The sequence below is a fragment of the Etheostoma spectabile genome, chromosome 13 (assembly GCF_008692095.1).
Source record: "Etheostoma spectabile isolate EspeVRDwgs_2016 chromosome 13, UIUC_Espe_1.0, whole genome shotgun sequence".
Taxonomy (NCBI): Eukaryota; Metazoa; Chordata; class Actinopteri; order Perciformes; family Percidae; genus Etheostoma; species Etheostoma spectabile.
The window spans coordinates 10491490-10500501 of record NC_045745.1 but is presented as its reverse complement, the minus strand read 5'-3'; the positions used below and the strand labels follow the sequence as shown (position 1 = coordinate 10500501).

At 41.7% G+C, this 9012-nt stretch overlaps 1 long non-coding RNA gene across 1 annotated transcript in view; it reads left to right on the top strand.

Annotated features, from left to right (window-relative positions):
- The first annotated feature begins 4320 nt into the window (after positions 1–4320).
- LOC116701142 (uncharacterized) overlaps positions 4321–9012 on the top strand; it is an 8891-nt gene continuing 4199 nt past the window's right edge. The window contains exon 1 of the long non-coding RNA XR_004334831.1: positions 4321–4414. This is a non-coding gene — a long non-coding RNA (uncharacterized LOC116701142). The remainder of the gene's footprint in view (positions 4415–9012) is intronic.

The window sequence follows — 9012 nt, the reverse complement described above, 5'->3', positions numbered from 1 at the left end:
TATAGTAAAGAGCTTCGACCTCCAGCCCGGGAAAACCATTTGTGGTGAAATAACCAGAAAGAGTTCCAGTTCTTGTTGCTGTTGTTGGACAGAAAACCACAAAACATGTTTTCAGCAAGTTTTGAAGTGTTCAAAATCTCACAAGACTCATTTACGTGTTCAAACAACCACGTAAACTTTGAGACAACGTTACGTGCGCTTCCTCTGACAACAGCTTTACTCTTTCAGTCCACATCGTCAGAGACAGTGTGTCCAGGGTGGGACTTAACCTAAATAGCATTGGGGACTCGGTTGGGGAGCTTGCCCAAGCCCACTGTCACTGCTGACAAGGAGAAGGTAGGGAGGGGGGGCACTGAATGTGAAAGCCAGTGTGATTGATTTCAAATAGAGGAGAAGGGGGAGGAAGCCTCCTTTGTCTGGCTGTAACCCTTCACCCAGCCCAATCTGTTGGCGAGGGGTCCTCAGGTCCGCAGCCCGGCCGGACAATGAAGGCTTTGCAGGCTTAATGGGTGTGACTACGGACCTGAGGGAGTTTTTCTTTTTTAGGGGGGTTGGTGGTGGATGTGTGGGGATTGCTTGTGTGCAAATGAAGAGGCTTTTATTATGGTAATGTCTCCTCTTCTCTCCCGAACGCCCCTATCTTTATCCCCACAGCCTCCATCTTTGAAATTACCAATCTTAATTCACATTCACCATCGGGACCACCAGCTGCAGAAAATTCCCCTGTGGGGTACAAAATGCCGACTAAGTCCCGGTCCACCTGCTGAATCCGACCACAAACAAAACAGTTTAGACACAAACCAAACAACCATTGAACCATTGAGATTGTGCCAAGTTAATCCGGTGATTCCACTGAATTGAATTGATTTTCATCCGAAATATGTCAGTTTAAGTTGGCTGATACTGTACCTGCATCGCCGGTTGTGTTGCTCAATTTGTCTCTGGTTGCTTTTTTTTTTTCAAATGATGCAAATTTGAAATAGGGTTTTATTCAAAAATGCTCTAAATGCATCCTCCAATCATCTTCCTTTGTGTGAAACCAGTCAACCGTTTGGTCAATGAAGGATTTGTGTATCTTCTCTCGGCATTTGTTTGCTCTTCATGCTGTCAATCATCTGGTGTCGGATAGTGTCTCATTTTGGAATTAAGCTTCTTTTTTTTTTTTTTATTTACATACAAACCCACAAAGTTTTTGGACACATTAACATCTTTACATTCCAGTTATCTGCTCGTCTCCCAGATACAAACCGTAAACAATCACAGAGTTCTTAAACATTTCCTCGAGAGAATCATTTTAGAAATATCTAATTTATTTGTTTATTGTTTTGTTTTTATATGAAATAAAGTATAATTTAAAATAAAGCAGCTCTGTGTCCTTGTCTCTGTCGTATCTACACTGATACTTTCATTGGAAATCTACAAAGTTGGGCTGTCCACGTCGAGATCAGGAGAGTTTTTCAAATGCTTTAAAATTAAATAAGACGCCCCAAAATTAATGAAAGTAGAGAAAAGAACATTGATATAGGAAAATGGGTTCATTTGACCCGAGGACAACATGAGGGTTAAAGGACCATGACAGTAGCCTGGTCCCACCAGACTCTCGTTAAAACTATTGGATCTGCCCCGAGCCACTCTGGTAACCCGGCTCCTCCTTTGTACCAAGAGGGGAAACAACAACAATAACTATTAGCTTAGCATTGCTTAGCATTGCTTAGCCTTGCTATCCCCAACCCTGTGGGGAAGGAGGGCCACAACACTGAGCAGAAGTACGCAGGAGGGCGGAGCCAAGCTAACATGACAGGTCATTACAATTTATTTTTGAATTTTTTTGTCAGTCATTTGCATCAGTTGTGATCCACACATGAACAGCTGAGATCTGGAAACACGGTGACGTTGCCACAGCGACGTCCAGAGGGGCGTTCACACGATCAGACAGGTTGCAAACAAGCCTGCAGGTTATCTAGATGACATGTAACACGCTATTTACAGGTCAGGATGTCACTGTTTGTCTTGGTTTTTTGTCCCCCCCCCCTCCCCTTGCAGGCTTTGCTAATCTGATGTTTTTTTACGTTTGTCCTGTCGGACGTCTTCAGTTCCCAGAGCTCAGCAATTAACTTGGTGAATAAAATGTAATTATTGCTAAAATATGACCCCAAAATCTTCACTTAAATGTGACAAATTGTACTTATTTGTTCAGCTCCAGCCTTGACTTGTGTGCATTTCTTGCAAAACTAAAAAGTTAAAAACGTCAGCCATTTAAAATTCAAACGTAGAAAAGACAGAGAGCCACTTACAGACAGAAGAGAGAAAAACATGAGAGAAAGATAAAAGACAGAGGAGGCGAGACGAATGAAGAGATGGGGTCAAAGGTCAAGAGGAGGGAGGAGAGGGCAGCAGTGATCCGAGGCTTTTGATGTGTGTGTGATGTGATGTGTATGTACATGATTATGTGTCAGTGTGTGTGTGTTACCTCCTGTGTACGTGGTGTGTGGTCTGTACGTGTGTGTGTGTGTATGTGTGTGTGTGTGTGTGTGTGTGTGTGTGTGTGTGTGTGTGTGTGTGTCTTATCTCATCTGCAATAAATCTTGATCACCCGAGCGTCTCTCTCTCTCTGAGCTCCACTCTTGCATGAGTTGACAAAAGTCTCAGTCTGTGTCTGGAGGCGTGTGTGTGTGTGTGTGTGTGTGTGTGTGTGTGTGTGTGTGTGTGTGTGTGTGTGTGTGTGTGTGTGTGTGTGTGTGTTAAATTAATTAGCCTACTACCAGCATTATTTACTCCTTTAGATGTCAAAAAGCCGTTTTAGATGTCTGTGCTGAGGCATGGTTGGTGGAAAGAAAAGATTGGAATTGTAGTTGTTTTTTCTTGTAGTTTCTCTCTTGATTGTGATTATTAAAAAAATTAAAAATAAATCATGATTCAATGTTATGGATTAATCTACCCAGCAGTATATAAAGTCATTAAAATGAGCTCCACCTTTACCAGCTACAGCATCGAAGTGATGAACACATTAATGCTGTAATAATCTCAGATTAAGCCTCTCGCTTACCCCTAACTGTAATGTTTTGTAGTTGGACTCACATGTGGGTACAGATCACTACAGACGGATGATTAAAGGTAAGGGTTTTATTCTTTATGAAGTATAGATTCACGGTGTGGCTGGAGTGCTAAGAAAAGACAAACAGACTGTTGTTGGAAAAGCTTAATTTCTTTGATTTAGCTTCTAAACGCACCAAGTTCTCTACCACTCGATGGGAATAATCTGGTGACGGACATCAGGAAACCAGGAGCCTTTATTCAGGAGTCTTTATGGAGGATGGTTGATTGGAAAAGACAGTCAGGTGTGTTGATTGTCAGTGATCCTCAGGTGTGTTGATTGTCAGTGATCCTCAGGTATGTTGATACGTAGTGATCCTCAGGTGTGTTGATTGTCAGTGATCCTCAGGTGTGTAGATTGGCAGTGATCCTCAGGTGTGTAGATTGTCAGTGATCCTCAGGTGTGTAGATTGTCAGTGATCCTCAGGTGTGTTGATTGGCAGTGATCCTCAGGTGTGTAGATTGGCAGTGATCCTCAGGTGTGTAGATTGTCAGTGATCCTCAGGTGTGTAGATTGTCAGTGATCCTAGTGTGTGTTGATTGGCGTGACCTGGTGTGATTAGCTGATGTGATCCTCAGGTGTGTTGATACGCTGTGATCCTGTGTGTGATTGTCGATATCAGGTATGTTGATACGTAGTGCCTCAGGTGGTTGATGTCAGTGATCCTCAGGGTGTAGATGTCAGTTGATCCTCAGGTGTGTTGATTGGCAGTGATCCTCAGGTGTGTTGATTGTCAGTGATCCTCAGGTGTGTTGATTGTCAGTGATCCTCAGGTGTGTTGATTGTCAGTGATCCTCAGGTGTGTTGATTGTCAGTGATCCTCAGGTGTGTAGATTGTCAGTGATCCTCAGGTGTGTTGATTGTCAGTGATCCTCAGGTGTGTTGACTGGCAGTGATCCTCAGGTGTGTTGATTGGCAGTGATCCTCAGGTGTGTTACTCAGCCAGATGCCCAGGACAAGGTGCTGTCCACAAACAAACAAGTAGACTCAAATACAGGAGGGGAAACACAGGAAGGAACAGAAAACTACGCTGACTATGGCCCTGTTTACACCTACATGGTTATTTAGAAAAACAAAGATATAACCCATGGTTTTTGCCTTTTGTTTACACGTAAACAGAGAATTTGCCTCTGAAAACGAGTCTTTCTAAAAGAAACTGCAGCCAGAGTGAAGATTTTGGAAATCTTTGTTTGCATGTAAACTGAGACAACCGAAGGTGTAGGCAGCTGAGGAAGTGATCCGTTGCTGTTTTTGCTATTTTTGGGGATTCTTATTGGCTTACGTGGGCTTGAGCTTCTCGTTACACTGCCCCCTACAGGTGTGACACGCTCTCGATGGAATTGATGGCATACATACAGGGGTACATGTAACACTTTTCTGAAAACTGACAGGTGTGCACCATGTTATTTTTTAAATTAGACAGGTTGAAATGTAACGTAGTCTTAGACACTAAGGGACTAAAGACTGATACACACACAGTCTGACCCTGGACACACACACTGGGTGTGTTTCTGAGTGTGTAGTGTTCAGTAAATCTGCTGACTTGTTTCCTCCTCGACTCATCTGATTAATCAGCATGTATTGAGGGACTCTATTCGACGACTAATCCAGCTCTCATTCAGACAAATACGCTGTTGCTGGTGCTTTTGTTCCCCAGACTTAAGTTTTACTGACTTCCATGATGCGTTCGGATGTTGCTGAGCAAGTTTAATGGCGGTAGGAACCAAAACACCAGCTCCTTTTTAAGATAAACTAATAGTAAGTCCATGCTAGCAGGGCTTAACTTGAACACATCTTTGTGTTTGGGTTTTGGTCCTCCATCCCAGAGATGCCAGAATCTCCACTGCATGGTTTGGCTCAACTCAACTCGGCTTGTTTTTGGTACCAAAACCGTTGTGACATCATCTTCAATGATGTGACACTCGCTGGATCCTTTCATCAACAACCAAACAGAGGAACGTCTGCACTTCGTCAATAGACCATGGCGTCGTTTTGCAGGCTGCCTTTTAAAAAAATCGGGAAACACTGCAAGTTGACCAATCAGTATTTTAACCCTCATGTTGTCTTTGGGTCAAATTGCCCCATTTTCCTATAGTAATGTTCTTTTTAATTCCCCGAAATAACATGACTGATTCCACACAACGCTCTTTGGCAAGTACAAATCTCTACTTTCATTAATTTTGGGGTGTCTTATTCAATTTTATAGCATTTGATAAAAACAATGGAAGTGTTGTTGAAATAGTATTGAGTAAAAGTTGACATATTCCAGTCTGTGATTATCCATCAACATCCATTCCTTTAATTTTAATCTAAATAATTCCTAATTTCTGCTTTTCTAACTCAAACATTAGGTTTAATTTCCTATATAATAAGGTTTATTGAACATTAATTCCAAAAATAACTGTAAAACTAAAGTTAATAAGTTAGTGTTACGTAGTGCTAAACGTCAAAAAAGGGACAAACATTCAATAAAGCGTCAGAAGGGTTTGAAAAAAGGGACAAAGTTGATAAATAGTAAAAATGTTGATAAGAAGCAAAAGTGTTGATTTTCAATTTTGACGAGAAGACAACACAAGGGTTAACTCAACCTCCTAGTATCCACTCTGCTCCCTTTGAACATCAACCAAGGTGACACCGAAAAAGTACCAAGTACTATCTACAACTTTTGCTAATGGAAAACCAAAAGAAGAACAATTCCAAGTGCTTCGAGTCCCACTCCTCTTATAGCCACCCTGGTGCAGTTATTTAGTGTCATGGAAGTTCACGGAAGTTTTCCTCACCTGCAAAAATATGCCAAACAAGGAGGGAAAAGCCCAGAGTGTGAGTGAACTGCAGGTCATGGCAACGGACTGTTTGAGAGTTTAAACCCACATCCTGAGCCAAACAGGAGACCGTCAGCTTTGAACAGAGAGACATGATCCAGATCCATTTTCAGTAAATTCCGGTGCTGTATTTGTCGAATCAACAGCTGTTATCATCACTTGGCGAATTTCAATAACCAAAGGCTCGTATTTGTTATGAAGGCACTGAGACGAGACGCTTTGATCCTTAAAAAGGCAAGAAAAATGTTTCTCAGAGGCGACATAACCTGCGTTGTTGACAATATCTTTCCCAATCTTCCTCAATTAGTCATCCTTAACATCATAGAAACTCCATCTACGTCTCCGGAAGCCTAAATATTTAAGGTTTGCTGTGCCAAAAATGATATGGTACCAACTTCAAACAGACTTCCAGTTCTCAAAGCCAATGGTTACCGGGAAGCTCTAAATTCCCAATGGGATAAAGAGATGGTTTGAGAGAAACAGATAAAGAAAGTGGCATCAGACTCACGAAAGAAAGGGTTGGGGTTAGAAAACAAAGGGATCTTCAAAGATATCCATATACAACAGATTAAAGTCCTTTAACATTTGGTTTGACAAGGAGTATGTGGTTGAAAAGTCAAAAACGTACCTCCAAAGTCCTTTTTCTAACAACTTTTCCTTTAACCCCGATGGTAAACGTCATGAGGACAAGGAAAGGTGTGAAGGGGAATTCAAAAGGAATAAGTATAAGACACTCCATTGATTATTTCATAAGCTTAAATTCAAGTCATGTTTTCTCTGTCGAACTTTATAATTACAGTTTTTAGTTTTGCTGTTTAAATGTCTTTGCTGTTTAATTGTGATATCTCACAATATCAGCTACAGTGAGATTACTGCACGCATGGGAACATTTTACAGTAAAAGCAGCCTTACTCATTATTACCGTAAATCTTTGAAGAGAACGCTAATACATCACTACAAAAGCAATAAGCCACTGAGACTGGAAAAAAAAGTGCTCATTTGGGTTTGTGTGGGTGGGGTATTTCAGGAAATTGATTTGAATGCATTCAGAGCCAATCTGCACCTTCCCACATAATATTCCTACTTTTACACATGGTCATAATATTGTAGTCACATATGGAGTTTTTAACAAAACATGTATATTGAAATAAGCCAGGGGCGAGGAGGTAACTGGGCTATAGATGAACCAGTGTCCGGTGTGTTGTGTTAACTTTGGATTCATTCATTCATAATTCTGTAAACACATGCTCACTGTCGCATTGGAGGGTAAAGTTCTCACATTAACTGAGTTATTAAACCACTCAAACAGTGCCATGAAGTAGCCTAAATTATTAATATTAGGCCTATTGGATGTGTTGCAATGTCCCACGGAAAATAAAATGCACGCACGATGCAAACAGGATTACGGCGCCACTACTTTATATTGATTATGAACGACAAAAAGGTGATGCGTCGCTTTAAATTTTGCTGCCGCAAGGACTTGTGGGACGGCATTAACTCCTTTCCTTTTGTGAGTGATGGTCCAGTCTATCCTATGCTAAAGGAGGTTAAAGAGGAAGCAATAATGCACCTTTCCTTATCACTTAGACAATCTGAACAGCTTTTATTATGGCTGCCACTCAACTACTTTCGGGTCATTTCACTCCATTTGTAACCTTCCAGGTCAAATTCGACTATTAGACCACAGCCAATGTCTTAATTTTGGGGCCTTTCCAAAACCAGTTGTTGTAGTTTCTAACAGTTTGCTGTACTTTATGGTGCTTTGGCAGTGGTTTGTGGCTCTGAATGAGAACCATTTATGATCCGTGTCTTCTTTTCTTTCCTGGAGAGTCAGCTGTAAAAACATGGGCTTTTAAAAAAAATCTAATCAGCTTGTAAACAGAACGAGGAGATGGACTGGAGACAGGAGACGTGTAGCAACTCCTCTGTTAATCACTGTTTAAAGTTTAACCGCTTTGCTGCTGCAAACTGAACCCTGGACCATAAGCACACACGCAGTTTGCAGCCCTGTACTGTTTGCATGTGTGTGTGTGTGTGTGTGTGTGTGTGTGTGTGTGTGTGTGTGTGTGTGTGTGTGTGTCAGGTCCAGTGTTTGTTGGTCTACTTTATCTGTTGACCTCCGGAAGTATTTGTGATTCCGTCTACACACGCAGTGTGTGATAAGGCCAGGAAGAGAGTGTGGACACAGGATGTTGAGTTTACGCTGGGGCAACATGAGAGCAGCTTATCACACAGAGGAGCAGCCATAACAGCACAGGCAGCCACGTGGATCCATACTGGTCTGCTGGGGGGGGGCGGAGAGACACGTTACATTCACGGGCTCTGTCATAAAACAGAGAAAAAGGTGTGACTGTCATGTTGATATTCATAAAACACTCAGTCTGGACTCATACATCTTTCTGCATCTGTAAATCATCTGATCCAACTACAACTTTACAGTACACTTTCTATCTATACATCTAAAACACCATAGTTTACTAATGTAAATTGCTGCTAGATTGCTTCTTCTTTTTTTGCATAGACAGCAGAAAAAAAGTGTTGGACCCTCTGAATTACTGACCAACAAGCTGCTCACTCAAACCAGACCCTTTAGAGGCTTGAACTCTGTTTTTTATTGGCTGGTTTTGTGGTAGTTTGATGAATGCAAATATGCTTGAAATATGCACCGCTGAAAGCCCAGAATTCCCTGTGGCGGAGCCTTGTAAGCACACGGGGAGAGAGCGGACATGTGACCTCTCTGGGAGGTCGTGGTGAACATTTCAGAAGGTCAGTCCCTTCTGCTGTTGTGCAACCAGTTGTTTAACAAGACAGTCATTGTGTTTCATCACTATTTGTCAACAACAATGTCTGCTCTGAGTCAGTTTAATGCTAGTCCCTATGTCCCTATTTAACCCTAACCCTATGTCCCTATTTAACCCTAACCCTATGTCCCTATTTAACCCTAGTCCCTATGGCCCTATTTAACCCTAGTCCCTACACCCCTATTGAACCCTAACCCTATATCCCTATTTAACCCTAGTCCCTATTCAACCCTAACCCTATACCCCTATTTAACCCTAGTCCCTATTCAACCCTAACCCTATATCCCTATTTAAC